Source organism: Pteropus medius, unplaced genomic scaffold, assembly GCF_902729225.1.
Source record: "Pteropus medius unplaced genomic scaffold, Ma_sr-lr_union100, whole genome shotgun sequence".
Classification (NCBI taxonomy): Eukaryota; Metazoa; Chordata; class Mammalia; order Chiroptera; family Pteropodidae; genus Pteropus; species Pteropus medius.
Genome location: NW_024354875.1, coordinates 13,683,290 through 13,710,075, shown reverse-complemented (window position 1 = coordinate 13,710,075; position 26,786 = coordinate 13,683,290). Strand labels below are relative to the sequence as shown.

Genomic DNA, 26,786 nt, shown 5'->3' with positions numbered 1-26,786 from the left:
AGCTGCTACTTTTAATCATGCCCTTAACTATAGTACTATAATGCCACAGGTTTCCTTCAAAATGGCCCCTTCTCTAGATTAAATTTAACCAATCTAAATTTAATCTAAATTGTTTGGCATCATACTCTATAGAGCTTCTTACTAGTTCTTGCTTCCTACCTTATTATAGCAAGGGAGGAAGAAACAGCAAAAAATATGGCTTAGAAACGTGTTAAGAACCTGATTACTTTATCACTTCTACCTTCATTTGATACATACAGCCACTTAGTCCCATTGAGCTGCTAATTTGCATAGTTTTTAATTACAAGTATCCATTCCTTTAAGTAGCTGTTTTCTTCCTGTTTTTTAAAAGTTATAATCTAATCTATCCCAAGTAGATAGGTATTTCACAGGAAAAAAAGAAAGAAAGCAGTCCACATGGATCTCTCTTTTAAAATGTAACTAATTGGTGCATCTTAGAAATTCTTCTGTTTTCCTGATAGTATGACTGAAAATAGCACTAGATTAGGAATTTGATTTTACAGGGAGTAAGACTGGGAATTTAGCAACGGGTTTGTAAATCCAGTTGCTAAATTGGATGTATTAGAAAAGGGCCAAGGCCACGAAAACTTTTAACTCAAAGATAGGGACTGTAGCACTCAGTTACATCATTTTCAAATAACAGCATTTCAATTAACGAGAAGACTTGGGGAATAGAGTGCTTGTTAATTGAATTTTCTGGTAAATTCGAGATTATTTATTACACTCTCTGCTTCAATCTGATATTACTGTGAAACTTTTTGACTCATGATTTTTGTCTTGGCATATGCTAGGTCCATTCTGTGAATAGCAGAGTATAGAGAATTATTCTTCAACAGAATAATATAAATGGAACTTGCACACTGCACCTACTCTTAAAGTTTAAATCTTCTTTGGAAGTGCCTATCCCACTCTCAGATGAAAATGAGTAGTCAGCAGCAAAAGAAGTAAAGAGGTTGTATTACAGAACTTGGTGGCAGTCTCATTAGTATTTCATGTTACCTTTAAGAGGCAGTAGCTCATAGAGTTATTCCTATCTTAGTATATTTATTTTCTAATAAAAACTGGATGCTAGGAGCAAAAGGTATACCTAGATTCTTGAAAATTATAGCAGTAACGACGTAATATAGTTTCTACTTTCAACCCTTCATGACTTACTTCTGTCCTCACTTGTGGAATATTATCTTTTGATGAAAAGTTGGGAGAAACAAGTAATATGCTTCAATCTTCTGCATTTGTATATGCTAAAGTGAATATTAATTTCTAGTAAATGGTTTGGGCCCTAGCAAACTTAAGACTTTTTCTCAAAGTGCGTGTGAGACTCCTTAGCTAATTGGAAGATTGTCCTGGACTGTTTTTGGAGAAACTACTTTCAGATCTTCTGCTTCTAGTAGCTATATGAGTTTCAAAAGGAATGCAATATCTCGAAACCGCCATTCCTCATCTATCAAATAAAAATAATGATGGCAATCACAGAAGTGCATGCAACACAGGACAATTCATTCTTGTACCTGAGTACTCTTTTATCATAAGACTTTGGGTTATGTGCTCACCCAGGGACAAACCAATAAATACGCCACAGTGCAGGGGTTACTGTATGTGGCTCAGATGTTTTTAACATGGGGAAGTGGATTCATCGCTCAGAAGAGTTCTTTAATTAACCAAAACCCAAGTATTTTGTAAATAAGAAACTGTGGTGAATTGATTCTTAATAAGAGAAACTGTCACAAGATGAAGAATACCAGCAGCCCATTCTTTTCCTGGAGTTCAAACCTTATAAAGGGAATTAAGTCTTAATAAGAAAATTATTTAAGGAACTTGAGAATGAAATAAGGGGATTTGGATGACGTGAAAATTTAATGGCTTAACTTAATATGGCCTGATGTATCCACTTCAAAATAGTGATGGTTTTATATTGAGACAGAAATGTTGCAAATACATTGGCCATAATCCTTTATGGTTATCTCTATATGAAGGATAGCTTTGTCAGTAGGAATGAGCTGTGGCTAAAGCTTTCGGGTGTCCTCTCCCAGGAACAATGAAATATGCCAATTTAACACATGAATATGATAAAGCATTTATTCAAGTTGCAGTCATATCTCCAAGGCCAGGGATCCATTTCTTTATTTTTTGCATGACTCTACCTATTTTCACTCTAAAGTAATTTTAAAGTTTAGTCCTCGAAAGTTGTCTGACTTTTCTTTATTCTAAATTCTTGGTTCCATTTATGAAAATGTCTGCCCCCGCACCGTTATTATGAAAGCTAATTTACATAATGCAACAGAAAGTATATAGTACCACTCCCAGTACTTTCAGACAATTAATAAATATTTGAACCTCAAATATGAGTATCTTCTCTGAATTACATTATCATTTTACCTGTATATTTTGGTTGGTTAGTAAATTTTCTGAATCATTTCATCCCAATTTCAAACAATTTGTTTCCATTTTCAAATAGTTATTCCCATTTTTTGCTAAGCCAACACACTATCTTTAAAATTATCTTTTTTTGAGTATCTAAACTGCATCTTCCAGATGCTTGTACATCTTCCAGATGCTCTGATAGAAAAAGCATTTTTTGGACCACGGTACCTGATTTTTGTTAAAGAAATATCCATTAGGATTTGGAGTATATATGAAACAACACTCTAGTATAAAATTGGAAGTGATGACTGTCATAATCTTATTTTATAACTTATAGTACAGTGATAGATAGTTACTTAAGTGTGGCAGAGAGTACTTACTATTTTTTTACTTTGTCTGATAGTTTTGTCAATGTACATATTTTGCTTTTTATATTCTCCTTTAGTTTCTCTAAGGGAAGGGACAAGGTTTTACTCATCTTTTTATTCCATAAGTACTTAGTAAATTTGTATTGAAAAATGGGGCAATGGCCAAAGAAACAGCCAGGTGTTAACATTAAGGAAAATGAACTTGATTTCAAAATGCTTCCTTTTCTCGTCATAGTGATTAAAAATGTCATGTCGATTTATTAGTATAAAAGATGCACTACTATTCCAGAATGTGTTCAGTTGGGTCATCTTTCTCCTGGCTATTTCCTGGCTGTATTTCTGATAGAGATATATGTTAGAGGATTGGCAAAGCGGGTTAATCACTGACATTTCTGTCATTTGTTTACCTCTTTTTTCAGTTGGTTAAAGTTAATTCTGGTTTCTAAGACTTTGGATAAAGGTACTCTTTATTTTTCAATTTTAGTTGACATACAATCTTAGATTAGTTTCAGGTGTACAACATAGTAATTAGACATTTTATATAAACTAATTACAAAGTGATCACCCTGAGAAGTCTAGCACCCATCTGACCCCATATGTAATTATTACAATAGTATTGACTATATTCTCTATGCTGTACTAAAATACTTCTTATGTCATTTTGTAACTGGCATAATTAAGGTCCTATATGGGCTTCAGGGTGGACAGTAGGATTTCCTGTCCTAGTCAGACATATTTTGAAGACAGTCTGTGTAAAACCACAAACTTTTTGCCATAAACATATATATTTCCTCAACTTTTTCTTTTATATAACCATATTGTCATGGAATCTCTGAATTACAAATAAAGTTTTGCTAATGAATGAATCCTTCTCAATAGCTTTGACTATATTCTACATGAATACTTTTAATGATGAAAAACTGACTGCAAAATAAAGCAGTTTTTTGGAGCCTGAATTGATCCTTCTATAATTCCCACACCTTGGTTTCCTCTCTGAAGGCATGCAAATGTAACATACATTTTCTTATTTCCTTCTTAAAATGTCTTAAGAATAATATGTGACTTGCTATAGTAAGCATGCCAGAGAACCAAGTGACAATCTTTCTCCTGGTCTCTGAAATTTCATAAAACATCATCACCCTGCTTGGATCTTTTTCACATACAGTAATACAAAATGACATTTTCTTGTGTTTTCACATTTTAGGTCAGTGACATTCCATCTCCTAATTAGTGTTCTGTTGCAGTTGTGTGAATGCAGATACACTCCCTTGGTATTTTACTGATGCTTCCCTGAGAAGATCTTCCCAAGATATTTAAGAGAAAACATTCCATTCTTGCTCATTATCCTCTTGTTCTTCAATTTTATTAAAGCTTATAAAATTTTTAAATGTAGAATTACTAGAAGTATGATACATTCACAGAACCGTTAAAGAGAAGGGGACTGTGTAGGTTTTAAAACATGTCTGTAAAGTCTTTGGATACCATTCCCATCAAGAGGTGGAGTCTAACTTCTTCTTTTTAAATGGAAATAGAATGCACTGGAAGTGATGAACCATGAATTCTGAGACTAGGTCCTAAAAGGCAGTGCTACTTCAGCCTGCCTCTTTATTAAACATTCGCTCTTAGGACCCCAATATCACAGCGTGAGGAAGACCCCAATATCACAACGTGAGGAAGAAAGTTCTGGCCACATGGAGAGGTATCATGTAGGTGTTCTGAGATAAAGCTCCTGGGTGAGATCCCAGTCAGCAACCAGCATCAACCACCAGATATGTGAGGAAGCTTTTGAGATGGCTCAAGCCCCAGGCATCGTCTGACTGCAACCTTATGAAAACCCCCCAGTGAGAATAGACTTGCTGAAACCAGCTGACCTTCAGAACTCTGAGAGCTCATACTAGTAAATGATGTTGCTTTTATCTGATGCTAAGTTCTAGATGGTTCGTTAAGCCACCATATATAACCAGAAAATATTTAATGCCACATAGGGGGCTGCCATAGCCAAATGTAAAACAAAGGGCATTAAGTTTGAGACTAAGACATGATCAGTAGCTGGAAGAGGGTAGTTTGTTAGCAAAGTTGAAAATATCTTGACGAGTTTGTCAGTGAGAATGTAAATAAAAAGGAGTAAACAGTTATTAAAAGCTGGAAGAAAGGAGGCCCGTGTTATGTAGTGGTGAGAAGTTTAGAGGCACACTATTTTTCACTGACATGTAGAAAATAAAATACCTAATGAATAGAATGAGCTGCCTAAGGAAATTTCCAGGCATAGTGTTGAAGATTTCACCTTATTTCTTCTGCTGCTTATAATAAAATGAGAGAAGAACTAAAGAAATGAGAGCTTAAAAAAAAAAAAAGCTGTTAAATATAAAGAATCCAGGACTTGGGATCAAAAATAAAACAGTTTCTCATTTCCAACCTCTCCAGATGGTAAACTATTCTCAAATTAGGAAATAGCTTTCAGACAAAGATCAAATCCAGGGCATTGTCAGGAAAACATGGTCTAAAAATGAGTTTAAAGCCATTTCTAAGACTTCAGGATTTAAGGTGGTGCCTCATATACATTTTCAAACACCAAAAGGCCATCTAAGAATCTTAGGAGCATGTTTCACATTTTTTCTCAATTAGAAATTAGGACTTCTAATAATTTTTAGTGCATTGCCCCACAGAAACTTCACTGGGAGCTGAAGGAAGGTAAGAATTTATTTCAAAACTCTTTATGTGAGAAGCTTTTGTTTAATAGAGTGAACCCCAAAAAGATTCATTGAAAATCCATAAAAGTTTAAGATAAGTATACTGACAGAAACATTGCCAGCTTGGACTAAAAGAGAAAGCAGCAATATGAAATGAAAAGTGGCCTTAGTATACTCAAATTTCTATGAGAAAGAAGCAGCAGAGTATTCAGCTGTAGTCATGGGTTGCATTTTAGGCAAAAGGAAAGAATTCAAAATGAAGACTAAAAGCCATGGAGAATTATTGTCAGACAGCAGGACTAAACCCTAATCAAGGAACTGAGAATATGTGCTTATCTGGATTCCAGAATTTTATGGGACCAATGACTGTTGTATAGCTTCCATTTTTCTTTCCCGTTCTTTTTTTCCACCTTCCTATGCAAGAGCATCGATCTTATGTCACTTATGTCACTTCCACCACTGTATTTTCTTTGTATAGACAATTCATTTCTTTAGTTCACATGTATTCAGATCCACAGAGAGTATACTTAAGATGCTCTACTTGAAAAACCATATCCAAGGTCACATGAACCCCACTTAGATGATAGTATCCTGGACATTAAGACTGAGACCAAAGGTCTTACAGATGAGAGGATGTGCTGTAGAAGTAGGTGACTATATTTTGCATGTGAGAAGAATGTAAATAATTTGGGTCCAAAGGATGGACTAACAATCCTTCCTTCAAGAGCTGTAATCTAATTCCCCTATCCTTAAATATGTGTAGCCTTAGTGACTCACCTCTAATAAACAGAACATGGCAGGGGTGAGCTCCATGATTTCCAAGGCTAAGTCAACCCTTTGCCCCAAGACTCTCTTGGAATCCAGCTGCTGTGCTGTGAGGAAACCCAGGCCAACAGCAGAAGTCAGTTGTAGGTGTTCTAGCTGACCACCCCAGCTTAGGGCTTAGCCAACAACTAACATCAACCACCAGACATGTGAGAGAGAAAACATTCAAGATGACCCCAGCCACATTTACTATCTGATAGCAGTGTGAGAGGCCCTGAGAAAGGATCATCTAGCTGATCCTAGTAAACCTCCAGAACTGAAAGAGATAAAAATAAATCATTGTTGTTTTGTGGCATTAAGTTTGGTATATGTTTTTATAGCTATAAGTTACTGGATAAGGGCACATATATATTTACTTATCTGGAACAGTCTTCAATTTGTATTAAAAATAAAAAGGAAGCGGGAGTGTATAGTATGCAACTGTTGTATTTTATTTCTTAAGTATGTTGCCTGAGACTTTTTCTTTGTCTCAAAATTGGTGACAAGAATGTTAAGTTGAGGAAAAAAGGGCTTTAATTATTCAACATTTAGAATAGAGCTGAAAATAATTGGAGGGGTCATACCCTTCACAGGGCTTATTTAGTAACAGCTAAATGGCTCTGCTGTGCTAGCCACCTCTTCTTTATATGTCGATGATCGGGAGGGTTTGGGCAGGCATCCAAAAAGTCATCTGAGTCCTGGATCATAAGTTAGAAATGGAAATACTGGGCCTTTTCCTTCCCTTCTCATGGGGGAAAATAGGAGGATCTTTTTTCAAATCCCTTTTCTAATCCAAGTGAGAAGAGCTCAAAGAGATTTACTGGTAAACATTGAGTGGCCAGCAAGAAGGAATGATTAGCATGTTTTCCCAAATTAGGCAATCTGCTTTTGCAATGGAGTTTCTGATCTGACCTCTGTTCTATCTGGACAAGAGTATAAGAGTTTTGGAGAGAGGCAGAAGATTGGGGAGAAAGAATAGCAGTAAGTTAGTTTTTCTAGTGTTTATCCTCACAAGGACATGTGAATATCCCATGAGTGATATGGACATGTGGAAGCTTTAACCGTCTTGCTGGTGCCCCACCGCTGAAGGTGGAAACTTCGGTAGGAAACAAATATGAGATATATCGTTGGATGGAAGATAAAGGAAATATGGAGGAATTCATATTGCACCTGTACCTACATTGTGAACGCAGAAATAAAACAGTGCCACTTCCACTTGTAGAACATGCAACCTTGCACATTCTATTTTGGAATATAAAATGTACAACTAGTTTGGAAAACAGATTGGCAGTTTAAAAAAAAATGTAAACTTATACCTACCATAGAACCCGGCCATTCTGCTCCTAGTTATTTACCATGATAAATATGAGCTTATATTCACACAAAGACTTCTTCGTAGCACCTTTACTTTATATAGCCAACTTTACTTATAAGAGCTAACACTGAAAACAGCTCAAATGTCCATCAACAGGTGAATGGTTAAATAAATTGTGGCATACTGTAAAATATTACTCAGGAATAAAAAGGAAAAAAAAAGAAGCTATTGTTACGTGTGATAACATGGATTAATCTTAAATTAACTGTGTTAAGTGAAAAAAGCCAAATATAAAAGAGTATATACTCTATGATTCCATTTATAAAAATTCCAGAAAATGGCAACTAATCTATAGTGAGAGGAAGCACATCAGTGATTACCTGTGGATGTGGGTAAAGGAAGGGACAGATGGATTACAGTGAGTATGAGAAAACTTGGGAGGTGATGTATATGTTCATTATCTGCATTGAAGTGATGGCTTCATGGCTGCTAACATGTGTCAAAACCTATCAAATTGTACATTTTTGATGTACAGGTTATTGTACCTGGATAAATGTGTAAAAAGAAATTACTAAATTTTGTTTATCAAAGGATAATGTTAAGAGAATTAAAGGAAAGATACAGACTGAGTGAATATATTTGCTTCATGTATACTTTACCATGATCTTACGAGTAGAAGATATAATGTGTTCCTAAAAATAAATGAGAACAAAACAGACAATTCACTTCTTTAATGGGCAAATATTTAAACAGGCACTCCACAAAAGAAGATATGCAAATTTTTAATAAACATCAAAAGGTTGCTCAGCATTATTAGTTAATAGGGAAATGCAAATTAAAACTACAAGAGACCATTAAGACAACTAAAATAGAAAGAAATGAAAGAACTAAGTTTTGACAAGAATTTAGGACAATTTGAACCCTTATACAGTGTTGATTTGATGTTTATTGTTATAATCACTGTAGAAAACTAGCAGAATCTATTAAAGCTAAACATACATGTATCCCATGACCCAGTAATTTCAATCTTGGATATTAATCAATAGAAATGAATGTAAGCGTCTAACAAGAGATATGTAAAATAATGTTCACAGTTTTATTCATTGTAGCCCTAGTTTGGAAACAACCAAATGCCTAGTTAATTTTAGGATAGGTATACAATGGTATATTATATGACAATAAAAAGAATGAACTTCCTAATGTAAACTATGGACTCTGGGTGATTATGACTGATGTGTCAATGCAGATTCATCAGTTATAGCAAATGTTCCACTCTGGTGGTGATTGCTGTTAATGGGAGAGACTATGTATATTTGGGGACAGGAGGTACATGAGGAATTTCTGTACCATCCTTGCAATTTTGCTGTAAACCTAAAGCTGCTCTAAAAAGTTTTCTTAAAAAAAAAAATGAACTACTGTTCACACAATAGCATAATAGCAAATTCACAAGCATAATGTTGGATAAAAGACTATAGGTACAAAAAGGCACGTGATGTATTATTACATTCATATGAAGTTTTTGATAACAATTGAATAGGAGGCTACAAAAGAAACCTTCTAAGGTAATAGAAATAATCTAGTTACATAGCTGTATATTATATAAAATATCATCAAATTGTACATTTAAGTTTTTCACTCTTTAAGTTATATCTTTAAAAAAAAAAAGAAAAGAAAAAGACAAAACTATGTATAAATCTCTGCAAATGTAAACTTTTCAAAAACCTGAATTTAGATACACGCCTACACACATAATACAAGCATCTGTAGGGTAGACTCATAGATACTAAATATAAAGGTGGATACATGCAGGTATACTAGTGGAATATTTCTGAAAAGATACACACACAACTAATTACTATAAAGAATGAGAGCTATACTTGCTTTTCATATTATACTCTGGCATCTTTTGGAATTGTGCCCTCTACATGTATTTCCTGTTGTAAGCAATAAATAAAGGGAACACAAGAAGAAAATATAAGGAACTGTTAACTACATATTTCACCTCTGCTCTGGAGCCTGCTTAACTTGTATTAATGTTTTGCTTCTATAACCTAGGGATTAAAATAATTAAAAAAAATATTGACCTAACTTAACATGTAGAAAATTGTATAGAATTTTCTGATGTTAGAAGTTGGTTTTTAATCCTAAATATTGTGAATTTAAGAACACAATCGATATTTTATAACAGAATTATTTGTCAATGTATTAATTATCTCATTGAGAGTCCCTTCTCATCCCAAGATGTCAAGAACAGTGAGGAGTAAGGAGACTTTACAGTTTTTGTCTTATCGTCCTATTGTTCTGAGGTTGAGCTTTTGGAATACAAATTGGACTTTTATGATTTTTTCTAACAATTCTTTGAGCTTTCTTCACTTCTTACAGAGGCATAATTTGGGGCATCATTTGTCCAAAAACTTAATTAGCAGTAAGACTCAGGGGGGCATAAACATCTTTGTAAAAGGCAAGGTTGGAAGAACTGAAATCTTTGATTGATATTGGGAAATTGCTATATATTGACCTTAGATTTATTCTCCAGAGAAGTTTAGATCAAACTGAAGAAAAGCAAATGAGTTTCTTTGTGTTGGCTCCAATTTAGATAATCTTACGTCTATATGGCCTTTCCAGAGATGTTAGGAGCCAATGTTGAAACTGTACTTTAAAGAGCACCAAATTTAAAATTCACAAGCTAGGGAACAACTTGTTTTCACAGCAATGAGAGCTGGCATGGCAAACACTTCTCAGTGGTGACTTACATACTTATTCAGTGATTTAGACTGCTTCTCTGGCACGGGTCAAATGGCATATTAACATGGGATATAATCCTTTCTCACTCCGTAGGCAATGGCTCAGTGTGATATTGGCACCATATTAAGCTTCATTAACCCTACAACACGTTGCCTTCTTACTCTTGGCACTCTCCTGCAGGCTGCAGGCAGTAACCCATGAGTAATCTGATTACCTACAACCGGCTGTAGCTGCATGGAATGAAGGTTGACTACAGAGTGGAACACAATTACAGTCTTTTGAGATTCAATTAGAAAGCTGTTGGTAGAGCTTCGTTCAGAATTCTGAAACTGGCTCCAATAACCCCTCGTGAACTGCACGTTTCTTTAAGAGCTCGTAGTAAATAAAGAATTTAAAAAGCTTTACCTATTCTTCATATGCCTTTTGAGAATTTGTCCTCCTGAAGTACATAGTAAACCAGGTTTTCAGTTAGAAACAACAATAACTATTTTCACAGACTCTACATGGGCTTTCTTTTTTCTTTCTTTTTCTTTTGTCCTCTGTAAAAGGGAAGTGTTATTTGTCTCACTCGTGGAATTATTCTGATTTTTGTCATCTTTGTTAATGGACATTAAAAATACACACTACTTAGCATGGAGCTGAACATTATCAAAGGCTAATTGCCCTTTAAATAAAATCTGAGGTTAAGAAAAATTAAGCTTCACATTAGAAAATCAAAATTAAGACAAAGATGTTCTAGACTGTATTATGTCATACTGTGACATCAATTATGCTAGATATACACATTCATAAGATGTCATTCTTTGCTTGTTGGTGGTCTGAATTTCTAATTGGACATCTAAAATAAAGTGGTTAAAATTCATAGTTGGAAGAGACAACACATTAGTTATAAGATGTTTTGACTATGTATATTAAGATGTATTTGGTAATGGAGTATTTGTTTTCTGTATTATTTTTTGTCCCCCAAACTTGCCTCATCTTGCTTATTTGTTGTGGGATTTGCTCTTCTTATTCTGAGAATTATAGAATGAATATGAATTTTGGAGATAGATGAGCTCAAATCCTGACTTTGCAACAATCTATGAGACCTTTAGAAGTTATTTAATTTTTTTGAAACTGTTTTCTCTATTTTGAAAAAGGGAATAAAAATACCTTATGACAGTGTAGTTGCAATGATTAATAACATGATCAAAGGAAGGGCAAAGGGCATGGGGTATAGTAAATACTCAACACATGTGCCTTTTTTTCTTACTAAGTTTCTAGATCTGGAAACTTCATTGGCTGATTCTAAATTTCATATTTTTGTTTTTATCACTGTTATACTTGGTTATCTGGCTTAATGATATAAGCATCTATTTTTATGCCATGAAACTAAAGAAATCATTATTATTTTGGAAGGGTATTTTTAAAATTTATTTTTCAATTACAGTTGACATATATTAGTTTCAGGTGTACAACATAGTGACTAAACATTTACATACCTTACAAAGTGATCACCTGATAAATCTAGTTTCTATCTGATGCCATACATAGTTATGACAACATTATTGACTATATTTTCTATGCTGTACTTACATCCCCGTGACTATTTTTATAGATGGCAATTTGTACTTCTTAATCTCTTTCACTCATCCCTGCAATCTCTTCCTATGTGTCAATTGCCAGTTTGTTCTCTGTATCTATGACTTTGTTGCTCTTTGGTTTATTCCTTTATTTTGTTTTTTAGTATCCATACATAAGTGAAAAAATGTGGTATTTGTTTTTCTCTGTTTGACTTATCTCACTTTCCAAAATACCCTCTGGGTCTATCCATGGTCCACAAATGGCAAGATTTCCTTCTTTTTATGGCTGAGTAATATTACATTGTATATATCTACTATATCCTCTATTTCCATTCATCAGTGGATAAAGGTTGCTCCCATATCTTGGTTATTGTACATAATTCTGTTTTAGATTTCTTCAGATAAATACCCAGGTGTGGGATTGCTGGGTCATATGATAGTTCAATTTTTAAATTTTTGAGGAAACTCTATACTGTTTTCCATACTGGCTACATCAACTTACAATTTTACCAACAGTGCACAAGGTTTCTCTTTTCTCTATATTGTCACCAACTCTTGTTTTTTGTAGATTTATTGATGATAGACATTCTGACAGGTGTAAGGTAATATCTCATTGTAGTTTTAATTTGCAAGTCCCTGAAGACTTGTGATGTTGAGCATCTTCTTATATTTATTGGCCATCTGTATGTCCCCTTTGAGGGAATGTCTATTCAGGTTCTCTGCCCATTTTTTAATTGGATTGTTTGGGGTTTTCTGGTGTTAAGTTGTATGAGTTTCTTATGTATTTTTAATATTAACTCTTTTTCACATGTATCATTGGTGAATATCTTCTCTCATTCAGTAGGTTGTCATTTTCGCTTTGTGGATGGTTCCCTTTGCTGTGCAAAACCTTTTAGTTTGATGTAGTCCCATTTGTTTATTTTTTATTTTTTTCCTCTTGCCCATAAGATACATATCCAAATATATATATATAATATATATCCAAATATATATATACATATCCAATATATATATATATGTATATATGTATCTATATATGTATATATATATATATATTTTGAATATATCCAAATATATATATATATATTGCGAAGAGTAATGTCAAAGAGTTTACTGCCTATATTTTCTTCTAGGAGTTTTGTGATTTTAGGTCTTACATTTAAGTATCTAATCTATTTTGAGTTTATTTTGTATATGGTAAAAAAATATTCTAGTTTCATCTTTTCGCATGTATCTATCTGTCCAGCTTTTCTAAAATCATTGGCTAAAGAGACTGTCTATCCCTAATTATTGAAATGTATTACTTGTAGAAATTTATTTGAGTACCTGAGTTTCAGTAAGCGTATCTGAATTTGAGAGGATATATTTTCCTTTTATTTTCATTGTCCTTTCTTCAAAAATGTGAATACAATCAGTTCATTAAATTTAACCAGATTCCAAAAAACTCAAGCTAATGCTTCAGACTAATGCCAGTTCTTTGACCTCTGTGTGATGAATGCATAAGGAGTCTGAATATGTAAGCATTTTAAAATCTGAAAGTTGGATGATTATAAATGCTCAAAGTACATGAAAATCTCTCCACTTGATTCTGCAAGTAAATACCTAGTAAACTGCTGAATGCTAAACATTTTCTTGGTAATATTAAAAAGATATGATTCAGGAAGTCACTTCTCTCCCTTGACTCTATAGATTGCCATATGTCTAGTGGATCCCCACTGGTACTGGCTCCAATTGCAGGACTATTATGCATTTGATAACCACTGATATGGGATTCCATGTCACCCATTAGCATCCATGAGTCAGATGGCTTAGTTTAGTTCAGTCGTCATGTACGATAATTTAATCAGACCTGCATTTATTCTTTTTTGTAGTTCAGTGTAACACACTTCATTTTATCATTATCTATAATGAGTCATTCCCTGTCAACTGGTCAAGATTAACATTCATTATTAATCACCAAGGGTATAGGGATAATTTTTCAAAGTTTGCCAACACATTTTGCTAGATTTCTTATTAACTGTAGCTGGGTTATTAATATAGGAAAGCCAAATGGAGCTCTGAGATTACAAAGTGACCTTTCTCAATCTGAAGTACTTTTCAAAGAACAATCCTAAAAAGAGCCTGGGCTATATCACCAGGCATGGAAACAGCTGGAAGAATAGAAAGCTGGTGTACATTGGTTTATATATTTTTTAATTCTTGATTTTCACTTTTACTTTAGGCATGTCCTTATCATCAGTGGGATGTCTGGATCCATAATAATTCAGATAAAGAAAATGGAAGGTTTTATAGGGTTTATTTCAACTTTTTGAGCATCAAATAAAATAGGCTCTTAAAAAAAATTAGAGAAACTCAGTTCATAGATTGGTCAATAATGTTCATGACTCTCATGAAAGCATTACAACTTCTTTTCTTTTTTTGGCTGTAATTCTGGAGTAAATTAATCAACAGGACAAAATTTGGCAAGAAATTGTTACTCTCACTTGTTTTCACATTTTCCACCCATTTTTATCTATTCTCACATCCATAGCTCAGAATCTATTACCACTGCCTGAGCTAATTGACTTCATACTTTTCTCTCTGTCTCTAGAATCTTGTCCTTTTACCCACCCTGATTACTTCAAAAATGTCACCAGCAGCCTCCACTTGTTTGTTCTTGTTCTTAGGCCAATCTCAGTCAATTTTTATGTTTCTTTCACCCCCACAAACTGGCTCTAAAAGTACTGATAAATAATGCAAATTTTACTGGAGTTTAATTTCAAGAAGAGAGAATCTCAAGTTACATGGAATGCACATAGTCAAATAGCCCCTAAATGCCCTCTAAGCATATTTGCCCTTCTCCTAAAGTTTCTCTTTTCCCAGTCACTTTCCTTTTCTTATTTAGAAAACTTTGTCTCTTCTCCCATTGCATTTTCATTTCTTTCTCAGGTTCAGCAAAACAAAACATCTGTCTTCCCATGGTGGGGATGGGGGTAAGAATGGTGGTATAAACAACGTATCATTTCATTGAGAGTCACACATGCATTATTTCACTTAATCTTTGCAACATTCAAAATGATGAAACAGAGCATCAGAAAGTTTCAGTAAGTAAGTCTACGGCCATGCTACCCTGAACAAGCCGGATTCCATCTGATCTAGGAAACTAAGCAGAGTCGGGTCTGGTTAGTATTTGGATGGGATACCACCTAGGAAGACCAGATGCCGTAAGCATAAAAAATTAAAAAAATAAATAAATAAGGAGTTGTAAGCTGACAAGGTCCTTGCAATCTGTGAGGTCAACCAAAGGTTGCCTTGCCTAAAAAAATTAAAATAAAAATAAAATAATAAAAAAGAAAGTTTCAGTAACTAAGACCAAAATTAAGAAGCAGAACTCAGATAGAGACCAGGTCAGGCTGGCTCTGAAGCCTGGTCATTGCCACCAAACCAGCATGAGAGGTAATTTTAGATAATGGTTACACTTACTTTTATTTTAAATATGACTTTTTTGGTAATTATATATTCATCGTAATATGCATTTTAAAAATATAATTCAAAAACATAAGTTTTTACAGATACTACTGCTTATTTAACAAAATAAAGTGAGCTGATTCAAAGTTGTTTTGATGTAAATTTCTAATTAAATGATAGTATAAGTGGCCTATGGATGTGAAAAAACAAAAAACAAAACTTGTGAGGATGCTATTCAACTCAATAGAGTTAAGAAAATACCAACTATATTACTTTATAGCTCTGCCAACTGCTCTCTGAGACTCTCCATACAATATTTAATTCGAATAGCCTCTGTGCTTCTGTGCTACCTTTTCCATCTAAAATGTCCACTTTGCCCCATTTCTTCTTGCTGAAATCCTGCTTAAGTGGCACTCCCTTCATACAGCCTTTCCCATAAGAACATTTTCTGCAGATCTTCATTCATACATTGATATGACACTGGTAGGATACATATTTTTTTGAGGATATTTGTCAATGTGTTTGTTTCCTTCTATTCATCTTATGACTTCCTTATATATTTCACTAAAGCTCCCATTCCCAGATCACTTGGCTTAAACGTAGGCACCAGTAAAAGGTGCTATGAGAAAGGAATTCAGGGAGACTGGGATCAAATCCCACCACCTGCAACTTTTTAGCTGTGGGACCCAGGACAAACAAAATTTGAGTCTGTGTGAGGACTATGTAACTTAGTATAGGGATGTAACAGGACCATTATCTCTCACCAGAGAGTCAATATACATTAATGCTTTTTATTTCTACCACCAATAAATATTTCCTGAATAAAAAAATGTACAGAAAGGATTGACACAAAAATTACATTAATTTACTTAAGTTTCACCCCTCATTGATACGTGCTCTTGTATATAACTTGGATATTACTATGATAAACAATATTCAGCAATAATATTTATTTGCTCAAATGCTCACAAAATTTAATTTAGTCAGGACTTATTTAGATGCATGTGATTGAATACCTACTCAAATTAGCGTAAGAAAAGAAATCTTCAAAAACTTGGGAGAGAGAAAAAGAGAATGAATATTTACATCTCAAGAAACTACAAAGTCCCAGGGTTAGGATTTGTTTCAGACATAGTTGGATCTAGGGTACACAGGTATTTCTCCAGGGCTCCGTCTCTCTCCACCTCTTCTTTCCATTTGTGTTGGCTTCATTCTTAGGCAGTTTATCTCCAAGTGTAGACAGTTAGGCCATAAGCAGCGCTGGGTTTACCCAGCCTTTCCAAATAGTATTGTTAGGTGGAAGCCTCTCTACCAACATGGTGTCAGTCCCCAAGGACTCTTACTGGTCTTTATTGAGGTACAAGGCATCTCTAAAGCAATCACTATGTCCAGCATGGTTTGGTGAAAGAGGAAGAGACTCTTACTGACACCCCCAATCAATTCCAGAAGAGAAATGATATAGGGCAAATATGAAATAAATCATGCTCTGTATAAAGCAAAAATAAGGCAGAATGAACATAAACATTTAAGACTGGCATAACATGTTCTCAGTGCCTCACATTCCTTTAGCATTTATTGTTCTAGTAACTTGCTGACAGCATCCTACAGCAAGTAACTTTTCCTCCAAGTTACTTGGTCTTAGGAAACATTCAGGGCAGTGAGGGAAAGTCAATGCCCCTGGAAGCATCCCTGGACCAATGATATATATACCGCAGTTCCCTCTTTACTCTGTTGGGATATATTGGAGACATGTTTTTCACTGTCTCCAGGATTCTCTAGTAAGATTAGACACTGGTTGCCCACTTGACAACACATCATTTATTGGCTTCTTTCCCTTCCCTGGCTCACTTCTCCATTTCTCTTCTCCCTAGGATAACCTCTCACAATTGTTCTTATGCTTACCTCCTGATCTTGGGGTCTAATTTTAGAGAAATCTAGCCCTACTCCACAATAAAACTAGTAAGAGGTATAGTTAATTCCAGAGTTTTTTGGGAGTATAATCTGTCATTTAAATTAATTTGATGAGGACTAAAAAACCCTCTGGATGAATGAACAGCATAAGTAATATTGAGAATACATGAGATAGGATGCAGGTGAGAAACAATACTATACTGTCGATTCTTTTCTCATCTTTTCTTCCGACTGAAATGTCTGCCTTTGCTATCATTTTAAAGGTTTCCGAGATCCGTGAAAGCATTTTAAACCATATTTGAAAAGACTTGGCTCAAATATAAACTCAGTTTTCAAATCTGATGCAAGAGAAACACAATTACTTTCATCATTCTAACATTTATTTGGCAACACAGTTTACCCTTTGATCCAATAAATTTCTATAAATTAGATACATGGAAAAACAATGAAGATAAAACTCATACCTATGTATTCAGTAAATACAGTGAAATTTTTGTTGTTATCCACTATAGGGTTATAAGAAGTAGAGAACATAGTTTTGATTCTCAAGGGAAGTTTATTCTCATGGCAAGAGAAGCTTCAGTGAATAGTGAGAGTATAGGGAATCTGACTATGTATGTGAAGGTTAGTATAAGCAAACAATCTGTTGGAATTTGGGAAAAAGAAAATAAAGATAGTCAAGAATTCAAGATCAACATGAAGACAGATAATGGCAAAAACATAATATGTTCTGGCAGACACTATATTGATTGGATCAGTCCATAGGAATTAGTTAAAAATGACCTCTTCCAGAAGTTCCTTACTCATGCAATTTGCATATTGGGGATTTTGAAATGTTGCTTTTCAATCATTTGCATTTGGGTGCTGGGAAGGAGTGAAAAGGGAGTGAGGTTGAAAGGAAGAATTCATGCCAAAGATTTGGGAAAAGTATATGAGGTTAGTGACCTCACTTGTAGCTTCTTATAGGTCCACTTTGTAAGTTTCTCTTCCTATCTTATTACAGTCCTCTAATGTTGAAGTGTCTCATAGTTCCATTCTAGTCCAATAGACAACTCAAATTTAACATGTTTAAGACTAAACTTCTCTTTTTTCCCATAAAACTTGTTCTACCAATAGCCTTTATCATCTCTGTTGATGCCAAGTCATCTTTTTAGTTGCTAAGTCCAAAAACCCAGGAGCCATTTTGAAAGGTTCCTTTTTTTTCTCAACACTACACATCCAATCCAAAGTGAAATGCTGTTGGTTCTGCCTTCAAGATATATGCAGACCAATCCTCACCATCTTTATTGCTATCTCCAGGTCCAAGCAGACATCATCATTCACCTGGATATTGCATAAGCCTTTGATTGGTTTTCAATCCTTTATCTTTGTTTTACCTTGAGATTATTGATGATCCTCATGTCACTCCTCTGCTCAAAACACAGCAATCTCTCTCCCATTTCTCTCAGAGTAAAATCAAAGGCTCACACTGTCCGCATGTGATTTGGCCACATGTCACTTCTCTGACCCCTCTCCTACTGCTCTTCTTTTGACCAGTCTGCTCCAAAGCATGGCCTCATTGCCATTTCTGGAGACTGACCAGCCCTGTCTTGCTTCAGGACCTTCATTTGTGCTATTCGTTCTGCCTTTCATGCTCTTACTCTAAGTATTTGTTTGATTCAGTACCTTGCCTCCTTCGGTGCTTCATTCAAATACTACTTCCTCAATGAGGCCCTGACCGTCAGTTAAACCACTGCAATGTGCACCACCCAAATCAAACTGCATTCTGATTCCTCTTTTCCACATTTCCCTACGTTAACGCTCCATTTTACCTTTTCCGACATTACCACTTGCCTACATTACTTCTACATTTTCTTCCTTTGCTAGTTCTTGTTAACTTTTAATGTACTATATCATTTACTTTTTAATCATATGTATTGCTCATTATCTTTCCTTCATGGAATATGAGCTACTTGCAGGCAGAGCTCCCTCCCCATCTTATTCCCTGATGCTTCTCATATTCGTTGCTGAGTAACAAATTGCTAACAAGTGTAGCATCTTAAAAAAAGTGCAAATTTATTAATTCATAGTTCTCTACAAATCAGAAGTCTGGCATGGTCCAGCTAGGTTCTCTACGTAGGGTCTCACAAGGCTGATGTCAAGGTGCTGGCCAGCGTGGGCTCTTATCAGGAAGTCATAGGGATGAATCCACTTCCAAGCTCATTCTCCTTGAGGGAAAAATTCAGTTCTTTGTAATTGTAGAGCTGAAGTCTCCATGCTTCTCTGGCTATTGGCCAGAATCCTTGTGTTCAGCTCTTAAACTTCCAGAAGGACTCCTGTAATTCTTTTTTTTTTTTTTTTTTGCCGAGACCTGGTTATTTGCCTGTTATATTTGGAAGAAAAGTTTCTGAATTCTTCCAATTTGGTTATATTGAGATGTAAAAAATCACTTGTTTGTTTTGATCTTTGAAGGAAGAAGAATCAGGAAATAAGAGAAGAAGGAGGAGAGAAGAAATGGTAGAAAACTGGAAGTGATCAAGGTTGGGCCAGAGTGAGAAAAAACCAGAGGCCATGTTCATAGGAACTTCTGATTTTCTATTTTGCACAAACTGAAAGTAGAGATTTTCACTTTTGTTAGTATTGTCAGTCCCAAGACTCTCACTCGTGTGTGCCAGATGTGGTTTTCCAGGCTCTTAGAGCTGTAATTGTTTAACAAACCAGACACCCTTAGAGGTTTGCTTGTACCTATAGACATATATTTTTCCTGTAATAGGAGTTATGGTAGATGCAGCAAGTTCAAAGGGTGACTGGGGACTGGGAGGTTTGGGGTGGAATTTATGGCATTTTTTCCTTCTTGGCAATAACATATTATCATTTTTGTCTTTATTGCATTAAAACATAAGATATTTGGACTTAAATCTGAGCAATTACTTCATTTCCTACATGAATGCTTAAATTCCATAAGAAAATTGATTTGGTAATTATGATAATGTTTGAATATCAGAAAACTTTAGATTAAGTGAAAATGATAAATTTAGTCATTTTTCAGTCTTGCGCCTGGCTTCATTCAACTACAAATACGCTGCCAGTTTAGAACTTCTCTCCTCATCTCCAGAGTGAACATTCAGAGTTCACAAAACACAGGGGTCCAGCTGGCCGTTCATTTCCTTTAGCACTTGCGCTTGGCTCTTTCAAATGGCTGACTGGGAGAATCCTTCTCCTGACTGAGATGACAGCTTTGGGTGCCCTCCAGAAGTACCATTCTGCATGGCCCTTTTCACATTCCAATGAAATTATTTAGAGAAAAAGAAGTTTTGCTAGAAAAGTTGCTTAATTAAGAATTAGAAATTTACCCTCTAATTTTGTCATTTCTTCAGCTAGCTCTTCTTCATCCAGTCATTCAACAAATTCATATTGAGTGTTGTCTTATATGATGGGCATGGGCTATATATCGGAGAGACAGATCTGGTTATAAGTTTAAATGGTTTGAATTTGTTGACTGAATTCTGATGGAGAGTTGTCTGGGCATGGGAGAGGGAAAGAACAGTTTTAAAGAGCCAGTGGGAGAATTCTGTGACCTAGAACAGGGGTGGGAAAATTATAGTCACAATGAGTTATAATGACAATGAGTTAAGATGGCTTTTGCATTTTTAAATAATTGGAAAAAAACCAGAGGGATAATATTAAATTTGTGACACATGAAAATTACATGAAATACCAATTCCAGTGTTCATAAAAAAGTTTTATTGTAGCGCAGTAATGTTCATGTGGTCTGTTACCACACTGGTAGGCCTGAACAGTTGCCACAGAAATAGGTGTGGCCTGCAAAGCATCAAATATTTACCTTGCCCTTTACAGAAATATTTTTCTGACTCTTGGCCTCTGAAAAAAGGTTAAGAAAAAGAGTAGAACTCCTCATTCACACTCTGGGAACCGAAACAAAATTACCACTGTAGAAGCCAGGCTGCAATAGATGACTAGGGGCTAAGTCTCAAAAGTTGTAGATTGGATTTTAAGTTTTAAGACAGGACGGGAGGAAATGACACATCTGGCAATAAAAGGCGAGGGGATGAAGCATTCCAGGGGCTTAGTTCTGGCAATGCATGGATATCACTTGATCAAGTGACAAGCAGTCTGAGTTCTATGCTAAAATAGTGTTAGAAGTTATTGGAATTCTTGTAGTTACAAGTGATATAAATCCTACTCTAAACCACACAGAAACTTGTTGACTCATGTCAGATTTCAGGAGTTCTAGCTCACTTTCTAAGCTCTGCTGATCTGCGTTAATTTGACTTTGCAAGTGTTCTATTTCCATGTGGCAGATAAGATGGTGGGCAGCCTTCTAGTTTAGAACAGTCCCAGCTAGAGCTCTGATGTGTTTGGCATGGTTCACATACCCATTCCTGAAGTACTTCCTGAGGATGAGATGAAAATAGAGACTTTTGATAAGCAAAACTTGATCACCACAAAGAATTTATTCTAAGCTGCAAAAGGGTTTCTGTTACTACAAGAGTAGTCAAGGTTCTGGACGAGACAGCAGATGTCTACTTCAATAAGTGGTGAAGCAGCATTGGCACAGGGGAGGGGACCAACAGGTGTGGCATCTCTGGGCAGCATCGAAAATGCTGAAAATACATCATTGCAATTGTTGGACTGTACCTCAGTAGCTGGGTATAAGAAGCTGAATATAAAATAAAATAGTACACACATACTAAAACTGTAAAGGGGCATTGGACAAGGCCTGAAGTTTCAGGGAGATCTAGTTACAAATCAGATATGTGATTATTGGGTTCTTTCATATAGCGCCAGGCTAACATGGCTTGGAGAAATGAATGTAAATTGGGCCCCTACAGTGTGCAGTCTATTTCTCTTGGTCCAAAAGATAGAAGGACAGATAAGTAGCTATAATTCAATAAAGTATAAGTTCTATAATAGAATTATATGGTGAGATCTTAGATGCATACCAGAGAAGGTAGTATTGGAGTTGGGTCTTCTAGAAATGTTATCTAGGAGGTCAATTAGAAAAAAATCCCCAGACAAGTAGAACCATACGTGCAAAGGGATGTGGACTTGAGAGAGCAAGTAGCAAGTAGCTCAAAGTTATTGGGGGTAGAGAAAGCAGAACTAACATATATTAAAATACATATTCTGTCTAGGCAGTAAGCTAGATGCTTTCAACTCTCTGTTTGATGCATAGCATATCCCATATCACACTCATTATGATGAAAGCAGAAGACGATGTTGAGTAATCAAAGGAGTGTAGGATGATCAAGGCTTTTTGTTGGGGCAAATGGGTGTACAGTGATACTTTCAATGGAGGCTGAGATGAAAAGAGTAGGTGTATGATTAGCAAAAAGGGCAATGAGTTCAGATTTAGAAATTTTGAGTTTACAATGCTTGTGCGATAATTAGGTGGCAGTATTTAATTGGCTGATGGAAATATGGATGTAGAACTCAGAGAAATCTTTGAGAAATTTTCCATTTACTCCTCTGGTGTCCATGGGAGCTTAATAAAACCACTATAATTGCTCATAATGAAGCTTGAGAATTTCTCTAGATCTGACTATTGTCATCCTCCATTTTTAATTTATTAGTTGTCTTGGCTACTCAAGAACCTTTAATTTTGCATGGAAAGTACTTGTATGACAATTGTACATCCTAGATCTGGACGACAGCCTTTGTATTAGCTACTTGGTGTATTAGTTACAATTCTTTGCTTACTTCTTGGACTTAAGAAACTAGTCTTTTAATTAGACCTTGGCCTTCTTATTGTTCTAGTCTTAGAATCTGCTCAGTAATCCCAATCACCACCAAGATGAGAGCTATTCTGCCCTTATTTCTACACTATATTTTTTCTGGACTTCTACCTGTAAGAGAACAAAAGCTAATATTGTGTATTGAGAATAATTGAAATCCCATGATGTTTCTAGCTTGATACACATGGGTCATCCCTGCATCAGAACCAACAAGAGAGCTTATTAAAAAATGCACCCTCCTTAGTTGGAAGATCTAATCTCTGGGGAGTGAAGTCCAGAATCGTTTTTTCTTTTTTTTATAAACATCATGATGATTTTTATGCACACCCTTAAATTTGTGAACCACAGATTTAAAGCAAGAAGAAATTCACATTAGAAAATTGGCTATTTAAAAAAATAGATGTTGAAAAGTTTAAGAATGATATTTCCTTTATAAAATTATTTCTGAAAAATTTATTTAATACAAATTTATTGGAAAATGCTTAAAAATAATCAAAATTTATAAATATGAAAACAAGGCCACCCATAGTTTTATATACAAAAAGACTATCAAAGTTAACATTTGGTACATGAACTTTCAGTCTTTCATTTCTTAGAATATGTATGTGTGTGTATGTAGGTATGTGTATGTATGTGCATATACACACACATATACACACATATATGTACACACACATACATATATAAATGTCACATATAACTTATAGTGTGCTCTTCTCACTTAATGTGTCACATGCATTTCTAAATTTTATTTAAGTTCTCCAAAAATATTATTTGAATATATGTATAATTTCTGATCTTATAGTTATGTTACATTTTATATTCTTCTAATATGGTAATTATATATGTGTGTGCTGGGATACTTTGCTAATCTTACTAGTGTAGTCTCAGAAGTGGGCTCTCTGCTTTCTCCAGCTTTGTGTTTCTAAGATCCAAGCAGGCCTGAGGTCCCACCTGAGTCTAAAATGGTGGTGACATTATCAAGCACGGTAGTGGAAATGAAAACCAAGCTGTGGAATGAATGTAAAATAATAAAGTAGAGGCTGAGAATGTAAATTACTCTTTCAAAAAATGCTGGTAAAAGGAAGGGGAAGGAGAGCATGACTACTTAAAGAAAAATAAGAAATGGAGAAATTAGTTTTGGGATGAGAGACACCTGAAAATGTTTGTTGGTTGAGAAGAAAGAGTGAGTGGAGAGGGAAAGATTGAAAGTACAAAAACGAGGAATTATTGAAAATCGAGTTTTCAGATGATGTAGAGGAATTGAAATCTTGAGTATGGATGGAAGCGTTAGCCTTTGAAAGGCGCAGAGATGAGACTTTCTCTGAGATAGAGGAGGAAACTGTACAGATAAATGCAATGGGGGTGAGTGGGAGAGAGAGGTGCAGTTCACACATGACACTATATCCTTGATGTAGGAATCCAGACCTTCTGGGAAGACTGATGAAGTGGGAGTGCAGGAGGGAGCTCCGGGGAAGTGATCATAGAGCATCATGGTAATGGGAAGGTGAAGGACCACGTGAAAGGAAAAGGAGTCACTGGAGATGAAACCACGTAACTGTAACAACTCCCAACAGGATAACATTGTAATTTTCTTCAATGATACCAGGCAGGCAAAGAACAGTTCAAAAAGCAGAAGGTCAAATTGATCTAGAGGTAACAAGGCAGATGTACTAAAAGACAGGTAACACTTTCTTTGTTCCCATCCACCTACATTATTCTAGTAACAGAAACTAATCTAGCACCCTGTGCTTCCTTTGATAGTTTTGTAGTTCATTTATTCACCTGCCCACCCACAGATAGCTGGGCACTGATTCTCCACATAGTTGTGAAACATGTGCAATTTGTTTATTCTATCTTTCCATCTTGTCTGTATCCCTCTTCCAACCCCCCACAATGCACATGCATTTACAGCTGAGGATGTGTATGTGGCCTATGATCTCAGCATGCCACATGCTGGAGGCATTTCTCTCTTCTCATGTTTTCTGAAACTACTGAAACAAACCTATTTACAAAGTATCATTGGATTGAGGGGCCAGCTTCTATGAAAGCAAAAGAAAGGGCATGAGGGAGAGTCTAGAGAGTAGAGTGGCCTAAGAAAAAGCGCAAAACCAGAAACAGTGGAAGGACAGAATCAAGAAGAAATTCTTCATGGATAATAGGAACAGCGATGCCTTACATTGAGCTGTTTATATGTCTGTGCTATAGTAACGATTCATAGAGCTATCAGTAAAAGTCATTAGACAAATAAAACAAAGAGAGAAGAAAGAAGGATGAGTTAAAGCTGTTACATTTACTAACTGGTCTCTTTATTTGGGCAAATTAGATTCTGTCTCAGTTTCCACCCTTGTGAAATAGATAATACTGACATTTATCTTGCAAGGTTGTTGTAAGCACCTCAAAAGATATTCTGTGGTGCCCTCAAGTCCTCAGTATATGATAGATTAACTATGGTTCACAGGTAATGGCAGATGTATTCGTGATAATAATTGTTTACAACAATTTTCCTGCTAGGAAAAATTTTCAATTTCATTAGGAGTCCTGAGTGCCTGAGTTCATAAAACTTCTCTCCCATTATGAGAGATTTTTGTTGGTATTTGTTTTGCAGTGTGTGTCATATCTTGTACCCTGGCCAGGCAGGGCATGGCTAACTGGAAAGGAGGAAGGTAGCACTGTGGAGTTGAAGATCTGGAACCAGACCTACCTAATGACATGAAGCTAGTTATAGGGATAAAACTACCTTGCGGTATTAGAACAAAGTCCAGTCTAGAAGGCAGAACAATATTTGAGGAGCCAGCAAAAGACCGTCAGTCAGCATCCCAAGTCACAGAGATCCAACAGAAGTGTAAGATTGCCTTGACAAGTGGATGGAGCATAGTAATGATCAGTAGCAAAAATCTTAGGTCACTACTCAGCATTTAATCAGATGACTCAGTGGCTATTTTCAAGGATGTTTATCAGCAGAAAACAAGCTTTTGGACCAAAGTGGCTAATAAGCAATAAGAAATATCCAAATTCCTAGAGGATATAAAGTACAAACTACATAAGAACCTGAGCATGAAATCAAAAACATGTTAAAAGAGTGGGGTTTGGGGGGAGATAATACTTTATCACAAGACATACTGCAGTTGAGGGTTAGAGCTGATTCAGCAACAGGAACCACAAGATGCTGAGTATTGTGTTGGAACTCTTGAGAGCCCATCTTCTTTCTCTTCACCTCTCCCTCATCCCACATATACATACAAACCCAAGATCATTGTTGGCCATAGCACCTTTGATATTAGCATATGGGACCCTGCAAGGGGAAGGCAGGTAATACATTGAAGAGCAAGAAAATGGTCCAGAACTTGATAGCCAGGCTGGACCTGAAATGCTGCTAATACCTTTTACATGTGCCTATGGAAAGGCAGACTTGAGAATCATTTATTAACCATCAAATCTGTAGCTGGCTTCTCTGTGCAATCAACAGACATTTTTGCTGTCACTTGTCCCTAAACTCCTTAACATGACATGAGAAGTCCTTCACGGCTCAACCTTTCTAGTCCCATCTCCTGTCTTTTCCCTCCTTACTCTCTGGGAACCACCTACTCATCTTTTAAGACCCAGCTAAAATGTCACCTTCTGCGTAGAACTCACCCAACTCCCCTAGGCAACATGAATCATTCCTCCAGATTCTCCAAGCAGAGTGCATAGTGTCTTTTATAATCCACTATATTATATCATCTTCATCTCTTTTCTCCTCCATCTCTCCCACTGGACTTATGAACTCCTCCAGGGCAAAGAGGGCCTTATTCACTCTTGTTTCCCAGAACCTCCCTGTATTCTTG

General features: G+C 35.7%; 1 pseudogene; it reads left to right on the top strand.

Moving 5' to 3' along the window:
* Positions 1–14,957: 14,957 nt before the first annotated feature.
* Positions 14,958–15,076, top strand: LOC120597425 (uncharacterized; annotated as a pseudogene).
* Positions 15,077–26,786: the final 11,710 nt, after the last annotated feature.